This window comes from Battus philenor, unplaced genomic scaffold (genome assembly GCF_028537555.1).
Source record: "Battus philenor isolate CCGP_79_NKW_IND1 unplaced genomic scaffold, ilBatPhil1.0.hap1 SCAF_28, whole genome shotgun sequence".
NCBI lineage: Eukaryota > Metazoa > Arthropoda > Insecta > Lepidoptera > Papilionidae > Battus > Battus philenor.
This window is the reverse complement of record NW_027181691.1, coordinates 1,147,228-1,156,739: the sequence shown is the minus strand read 5'-3', so window position 1 is coordinate 1,156,739 and position 9,512 is coordinate 1,147,228.

Here is a 9,512-nt window from a genome sequence, read left to right as displayed (position 1 = left end):
TATGGACAAACGTTCGAAATAAATGATTTATTATTATTATTATTTAATCCAAATTAAGATTTAAAGCACAAAAAATGATTATACATAATATTTATACATTCCAAAGAGAATAAGACAATGTAACATTACGAGAAGAGAAAAAAAAAACAAGTAGGATAAAACGCTTGCATGAGGTACCTACCTGTGTTCGCATATGTATATGTTTTTTTTTTTTTTTTTTATAGAGGTTTAAAAATACTTTTACGTATCATAGGGCCTGATGTTGGTGCCCCGTATGTCGGACTCGATCTAGATCAATACCGACTAAAAACAATCCTCTTTCTTCGGTATCCCTGGTCCCCACGGCATGGCCGTTAGGCATTACATCGCGGGGGGGATTTAGCCGCAGCTTTCTCTGATAGAGTGGCTGTTCAGGCCAACTTCCTCCGCTCTTGCTCTATTTTACGCAACTCCTTCAGCACCGTCGTACAGTACGCGCTCGTAAGTTCCCAGGCCGAAGGCGAGGATAGCATTGTAGCTATCAGAGTTTCAGGATAGATTTTGCATCCTACACCTTCTTCCCAAGACCTCCTGGCTTCGTTAAATCGGGGGCAGACGAAAAAGACATGCTCTGCATCTTCAATCATTCCGACACAATTAGGACAGTCAGGGGAATCTTCGTATTTGAACCTATGGAGATACGCTCGATAACAGCCGTGGCCGGATATCATCTGAGTCAGGTAGTAGTTCAACTCTCCATGATCTCGGTTCACCCATGGCTCTAGGTTTGGTATAAGCTTACGCGTCCATTTTCCTTTCGTCGACTTATCCCAGGACGATTGCCACTGTTGCAAGCTTTTCAGTCTTCCCCGAATTCTAAGTTCAGCTGAAGTTGGGTCTGATTTGCTTTTTTTGCTACGATACAGATCAGTTCTTTCGTCTGCAAGAAGCGCAACAGGAACCATACCTGCTATCACGCATGCCGCATCCTCCGATACTGTACGAAAGGCGCTAGCTACACGTAGAGTGCTGACTCTATAAACAGACGCGATTTTCCGTCGGGACTCCTGTTTGCTCAGTGCGTCGGACCATATGGGTACTCCGTACATAAGCACTGACGTAGTCACCGACGCTAATAACTTCCTTCTGTTCTGCTTGGGACCTCCGACATTAGGCATGAGTCGGCAGAGTTTAGCTGTCACCAGAGACGCTTTCGCTGCTGCTCTCTCAGCCTGATCTTTAAAGTTTAGCCTATGGTCGATCATTACTCCAAGGTACCGTATAGCTGGTTGAGTTGCGATTTCACAGCTGCCGACATTGAGTGTGATGGTCTCCGCAACTCTCCTGCCAGTAATGAGCACTGCTTCCGTCTTCTGCTCAGCCAGCTCTAGTCCGACTGACCTCATCCACAGGGTGATTATTTGGAAGGATCTTTCAAATGCCCACTTCACTTCCTCCACGTGTTTCGCTACTATAACGACTGCTAGATCATCAGCGAATGCGACGAGTTTAGTTTCGCTGGGTAGATGTTTCTTTAGGAGTCCATCGTACATAGCGTTCCACAAAAGTGGCCCTAGTACTGACCCCTGTGGGACGCCTCCGGTGACTTTGTACTCCTCCGTCCCGATTTCCGTAGTGTATATGAGGACCCTATCAGAGAAGTAACTAGCGACTATTTTACGTAGGTATAGAGGTACATTCAGTGAGCTAAGTGCCCCCATGATAACCTCCCATTTTGCTGAGTTAAAGGCGTTTTTAATGTCCAAGGTGGCAACCAGGCAGTATTTTATCGAGCCTCTCTTCCATCTTTTCCCAGACACTGCTAGTTTTGCTATATTGACTACTTGCTCTATAGCGTCTAGCGTAGACCGGCCTTTTCTGAACCCATACTGTGAGTTAGCTAGGTGGGGTTCAACTGCTGCTTCGATCCTGCTGTGGATAATACGTTCTAGTATTTTCCCCGCAGTATCCAGCATACAGAGGGGCCGGTATGACGATGGCTCGTCTGGTGGCTTCTTACCTTTAGGGAGAAGTACCAGTCTCTGTCGTTTCCACGAGGTAGGAAAGGTCCCTTCCAGTAAGCAGCTATTGTAGGCCTCCAAGAAGACTCCTGGTGTTGCTACAATAGCTTGCTTAAGAGCTACGTTGGGGATCCCATCCGGTCCCGGAGCTTTGTTGTTTCCAACCCTACCGCATGCTACCATTAGCTCCTTCTCGGTAATAGGGGGGATTTCATTCGGATCCACAATCCTTAGTTGAAAGGAGGATTTTGGTTGCGTGGGGAACAGAGCTCTTACAATTCTTCCTAGCAGAATAGGACAAGTGGGCGTTGTATTCTCATGTCTCAGTTGTTTAACTACAACCTGGTACGGCTTGCCCCATGGATTCTTTTCAACCTCTTCCAACAATATTTTCCACGCGTTTCTCTTGCTCTCTTTAATGGATTTATTTAATTTTAATCGCGCTTCCTTATATTTGTCGTAGAGCTGCTCGAATTGTGGTGTTTTCCGAGCCCGTTGGGAGGTTCTACGCGCCTTAACACATATTTTCCTAAGCTCAGCAATGTTATCATTCCACCAGTACACCGGTGGGGTTCGGTTGTTGTTGTGTCGCCTTGGCATTGTTGCATCGCAGGCCTCAGTCAGCCTCCTTATGATTTCAATCGCCATTTCACGGGCACTTTTGGAAAGCAGTGGTCGATCCTCGAGTGCTATCTTGAACAGGCCGGGATCATACATGCTAGTCCTCCAACCCACTGAACCAGTTCTTCTGTGTGGTACTCTATTTGTATTTGGCTTACATGATACCTCCCAGTATATGGCACAGTGGTCGCTAGCGGTGTAAGTATCCGAGATCTCCCAACTGCTATTTCTTCTTGCCAGTGTACTGCTGACGAAAGTGAGATCCATAATTGAGCTCGCCTCGCCTCTTGTGAACGTGGGTTTATCGCCTGTATTAAGTAAGGCGACGTCCAACAGTGACATCGCTTCCAGAAGCTGGCAACCTCTAGTGTTAGTAGCTTTACTACCCCAGTCCACTGCCCAAGCGTTAAAATCTCCAGCTATAGCTACCGGGGAGTACATTCGGGCATCCTCCACTAATTTGGCCAGGAACCGGACGAACTCATCGTGTGTTAGGCTAGGTGGTGCATAGCAACTGTAGAAATGTATTCCATTAAATTTGGCTCTTACAAATCCAGAACAATTATTTTGATTACCCTGGAGAGGTTTAGTGCCACATGCCCAGATGACAGCTTTTCCTTCCTTATCGGTAATCCAGTTTAGGCCACTGATGTGCTTATAGGGTTCCGAAATTAGTACTATGTCTAATTTTAGCTCCCGTACAGTCTGCATGAGTAGGTCTTGGGCAACCTCACAATGATTAAGATTAATTTGTAGTACCTTGATCATTTTTGAGGCTGTCTTAACATCTGAAGTGCTTTTTTAAATACAGGGCAATGACCACATCCTGCAATGTGAGCACAGTCTTCGGAATTCCCATTATCAACACAAAGGATACATCGGGCTTCCTTACCGCACTCTTTGGCTTTGTGGCCTATTTCCCCACATTTGATGCAGCTCTTCGATCTGTCATGTTTGTTGCTGCATTTGTTTGCAACGTGACCATAGTGCCAGCACCTGAAGCATTTTATAGGCCTTTGAGTAGCTCTTATTCTACAATTGACCCAACCTATTTTGATATTTTGCCGCTCTGTTAAGGTCCTTGCCAGTTCAGCTGCTACTCTAATAGAAGCCGTAAGTGTTCCTCCGTATGCTTTGCGAAGGGACTTGACGCAGTGTTCAGAAATATGGCTTCCTCCGCCAGTTATTTTCTGTAGGGCTTCTACGATTTCAGGCACCGTCGTGGTTTCGTCTAGGTCCTTAATCTCTAATTCCTGTTCAGGTACTTTGCATACTACCGTAGCATCTTTTCCAAGAACTGTGGAAATGGTGTTTCTTATCTCCTGCGTTTTATCTTTTTGATTTTTCGCTAGGATAAGAAGCATATCGCCCGTAGCCGTCCTTCTAATTTTATCAACACATTTGCCTATGTGATCCGCGGAAGCATCTTTTTTGACCCGCTTATGGATCTCGGCGTACTGATCCTTCTGGCTTGGGCGAATGATAAGAGCACTCGGACGCGTTGCTACTTTTTTCTTGGGTTGCTTTTTCTTTTTTACCTCTTTCCACTCCGAGTGATCGTGTGGAAGTGGCGGCTTTGGCTTCAGCTCTGGCCTTACCGTAACTGCTAAGTCCGTTGTATTAGCTTTTCGCAGTTTCGGTGCCTGGCTGATCTCCAAGGGTGAAGAGCGTTCCGTCCTTTTGACTTTTCGCGCTTTTCGGCTCTTCGGTGTTGCCGATTTGCATTCTTCTTCGGTTTCTTTTACAGTCGTGTCCGAATACGTTCTGTAAAGAGACGGTGACGTTTGCACTTCTCCTACAGATGTGGTGGCGTTTGATTTTCCGACGCTTCCAATTTCCCTGGTGATCTTTGCAAACGATGTACCTAGCGCGGCCACATGTTTGCGGATCTCTCCATGAACGTTTAATTTGCCCTTTATGTACTCCGCCAGGGCAGTGATTGTATTTTCGTGGAGCTGTAATGCCTTCTTCAGCTCCATATTACTTTCATTTTCTTTTGTTTTTTTGATTAATTTATCCATGCTGTTCCCACGAGAACCTAGGGAAATATACAGTCCGCTTCGGCAGAGCCCCGGTTACCGAAGTAAGGCCACTTAAGTACGCCTGAGGTGGGACCTGGTACCCTCAGGGGAGCGCTTGCGACGACCATTCCCTGTCGCCTTCCAGTCCTGGGCACGCTAGACCACTGACATCGGGTTGTGTTTTGTCCGCGAGGGCTATTTTATTTCACCCCTACCCTGTTTCGCAAATTGCGACTCTCGGGCTTTCCCCTATCCGCAACCTTGGGGACGCGCCACGTAGCAGTACACCTCAGCCCGTGGCGCATATGTATATGTCTATGATTACGTGTGTATGTGTGTGTTTGTGCACACATTATACTCGCACATGCGCATGCGTTTGAGTTTTAACAACATTTTGAGGTTATTTCTATAAATATATTATAATAAATGAAGACTTTGTGAATAAGTTCGTTCACTAATTAAAATAAAGATTTAAATTGCTTTTTTAAATACACACTACGTTCTCTAACCCGCCTGCCAAATGTTGTGATTGTGGTATATACCCTCATAGATATCTATAAGGCCTATATCTACAATAGCTTGCAGTGGTCGTCTGATCTGAAACAACGACGAACGTAGACCGACGAACTTTTACATTGCTTCGACGGAGGCTCCGTTAAGTGACTAGGTTGTGACGATCCCCATCTCGCCTTGGGCTGTCTGTTATTTATAATACCTGCTAAAGTTCCGACACAAGGAGGCCTAAATTTGTCGGTTGCTATTAAGCTGGCTGGCCTGGCTAATAAGTCTACAACGACTCGGAATCCTATTGCGATGAAGTTACGAAAGAAACTTCAGCGTCGCTTATAACTAGTGTAATCATTGAAAAATTCGTTTCACCCAAATTTATAACGTCCTTCTATGGACAGGGAGAACAAAAGGCCATCAGAAATATATACAGTAATACCCCGCTTTACGCGAGGGATACGTTCCAAAAAAAATCGCGTTAACTGAAATTCGCGTATAACGAGGTTTATGATTAAACATAGTCAAAAATTATTACAAAAAAATACAAATCATTTTAATCAATGACTTTAATTCTAGGAACACTTTATTCAATACATACTCTTATTTTTTACGGAAAAATACATCTATTGTCTTTTGGGTAACGTTTTGTTTACGTTCTTGTAAAATACGTTCATAACACCCAACACTGTTTTTAATTGTTTGACAGAAGGAATATAATGTTTAAGTGAAGAGAACTGTACTAGAAAGGATCTCTCTTTAAGACATGTAATAAAATGTGTGAAGACCACACCATAGCTTATTCCATAAATAAAATACTTTAATTGGTACGTGATGCAATTGAAATTTTTGCTGCTAGCCTTTGGGCAGCTGCAGACCGATTGAGCTCGAGGAACAGAGGTCCCTGAAAAAAAATTCTTTTATTGACAACGTTTAGACAACGTTACCTACGTATAATCGCACAGTAAAAAAATAGTTGTAACGATCTTGGTCAATGTCCTCCTGTTACACTTTAAAAGATACTCGATGTACATCATCTATCTAAAACAGAGTTCCCCAAACTTTTTTGTGTCGTAGACCCCTTGCCATGTTTTTCCGTGTTGGGTAGACCCCCTACCTACCTGATATTGATTTCCTGTAAATTTCTAACTGTAGTGTAGTTTAGTGTTAAAAACTTAAAGTAAAAACACATGTTAATTTATACATTTATTAACTGAATTTAAATTAAAACAACTCAAAATAAAATTTTGTATCTGTTATGTAAAATATACGTAACATTAAATAAACATAAAATAAACTATTAATTAAATAACATACGCAATAAGTCAATATTTTTAGTGAGAAGGATGAACCTGATGTTTTAATAATAAATTATCAACATTTGGCGTCAATTTTGTAAGGGTTAATCTTAAATCTCCTCGGCTAATGATGTCCAATCTGTGGACCCCATTTTCATTTCTTGGACCCCCAAATTTTTTTTCGCTGACGTAGACCCCTTTTTTATGACCCCCGCTATTGGGGGCCTCTCGTACCCCTATTTATGGTGGGACAGGGACTTTACTTGCAATTTAATTTTTCACATGATTTTTTATTTTCTCTCTCTTCTTTCATATTTTACTTTCTCTTTCGGTCTATTATCTATCTTTCATGCTACATTTCTACTTTCTTACCCTTTTGCTCTGTTCATCTATCATTCTTTCCTCTTTTCTTGACGTAGACCCCTTGCAGGTTGTCATAGACCCCTAGGGGTCGACATAGACTACTTTGGGAATCACTGGTCTAAAAGATAATTATTCTGTTTTAGCTTAAAGTGTAGCTTTATCGTGACAAGCAAGTTAACAATTATAGCTTCAAGTGTAACAGCGAGTCATGTAACTGTTATTATTGAAAACTTTATTGTTTTTAAGCAACTTTGTGCTACTTTTACTGACAATTTTAATATTACTATAAACGTCAAAAAAATTCCGCGGCTTACCTTGCATTTTTTATGTAGTGAAGTAAAATTGTAAAAATTACCAGATTTTTCCAACTTACAAATATTTTCTTTTAGGGTAGTATCACCATACCTTACTTTCTTAATGTCATCAAAATTGAACTTAAAGATGTTTTAAAATGTTATAGAAATTGAATTTGTCCACATAACCTTTTTAATGTCATTAAAACTAAACTTGATAATGGAATTTTTTACTGTCATCAAAACTGAACTTGAAAATGTAAATTTTTGATGTCATTAAAACTAAAATTGAAAATGTATCATTTTAAAATGTCATCAAAACTGTACTTGATAATGTAACCTTCTTAATGTCATGAAAACTAAACTTGAAAATGTAAATTTTTAATGTCATCAAGACTAAAAATGGGAATGTATCATATTAAAATATCATCAAAACTGACCTTGAAAATGTAAATTTTTAATGTCATCAAAACTAAACTTGATAATGGAACTTTTTAATGTCATCAAAACTGAAAATGAAAATGTATCATTTCAAAATGTCATCAAAACTGTACTTAATAAAGTAACCTTCTTAACGTCATCAAAACTAAACTTGACTATGGAATTTTTTAATGTCATTAAAACTAAAATTGAAAATGTAATTTAAAATTTCATCAAAACTATACTTGATAATGTTACCTTTTTAATATCATCAAAAGTGAACTTGAAAATGTAACATTTTTAAGTGTAATTTTTTTTTTGTAATAAAAATGTATTGTTTTATTACATAGATAAGTATCTATACTTACTATGATTTTCATTATTAATTCTATGGCACATTTTTTAATGATTTTTTAAAGTTATCAAATATATTCCCAAATATGCCATACGACGCATGTATTTTTTCATCCTTTTTTCCACGCTTTTCTAAAGAACATATCAACCAAGTAAAACGAGTTGGGTGTACATCCAAAGAAATATTTTCACAAGTTCACACATTCTGTTTGTGAAAAGACTTTCCCTAACTCTATAATCGATAGTATTCTTATCTGGATTTGTTTTAAAAGTAAAAATGTCAAAATCACTTCTTACACATGTAACAAATAAAACAAACAGTATTTATTAAATTTTATTAAGTAACAAGAGAAAAATAATAAATAATCTAATTAAATAATAAACCTTTCAAAAATATAAAACTAATCCAAAAAACAAAATGCGTAGAAAGGAATGCTTACAATTAATTGTGCATAGATTATAAAAGGGCACTTGTGTTCCGGTCACCTGCAGATTAAAAATAAAAATACAGATAATATATACTGTGATGATTATGCTTATAATTATATATTCTGCAACTCTTAGTTGTGATTTACAGTGTTATAGTCAAAATTTAACCCTTTGCACTCCGTTGTCGCCGTATTTGCGACATTAAAAAGCTAACAATAAATCCGCTGTCGCCGTAGCGGCGACATGGTTGTTTTGCTGCCTTGGTGCCCTTAACAGTTAGGTAAGCAAAATAGTCTGTGCTTATCTTATAGTGTTTATGATACGTTTATTATGCTTACATTGTAATAAGAGTAAAAAGTGCTCTATTTAAGTTTATTTCGTTACACTCATAACGTTATAACCCTAGTGAAGATGGAAGGCGAAAATTTTGACGATAGTTGTGAAATAAGTGATGTGGAAGATGAACTCGATTTTGCGTTGCTTGCCGACGATTTAAGTGAAATAGAATTAGAAGATCATTTAGAGACAGATAGTGACGATAGTGACGTAATAGTAGTTAGAAAAAAAAGAAGAATTGCAATTATTGAATCAGATTTAGAGGACGAAGATACACCATCTGTAGACGGCGATGTATGGAGTAATATTACGGGAAGCGACATTCCTTTGGAAAAAATCAATTTTTCAACAGGAAATAAAATACCAGGGCCACAAGTTTTCAACATCGAGGAACCATTACAATTTTTTAAACTGTATTTCACGGAAGAGTTAGTGGACGAAATAGTGTCAGAAACAAATAGTTACGCCAAGAACAAATTGAAAAATAAAACTCTTTCCAAAGATTCTATATGGCATACATGGCGCGACACAAGTAAGGAGGAATTTTGGGCCTTTATCGGTGTAATTTTGAATATGGGAACTGTGGTTTTGCCAAATGTTCAAGATTATTGGTCTACTAGTGCAAATACCAAAATACCATTTTTTTCTTATTTGTTCACTAGAAGCAGATTTAACCAATTATTTTGGATGCATTTTATATAAGTGTGTAAAAAAAAGTAAGGACGAAAAACCACTGTCCCATTTGAAGTTCGTCAAGAGATTAGTCGATCAACTTGTAGGTGAATTCCGCGAAGATCGATCAAGACCTTCCACTTCAGCAACTGAAACAAGACTGGACAAAAAACTGCACATATTGCGAAAAGGCAAGAAAAG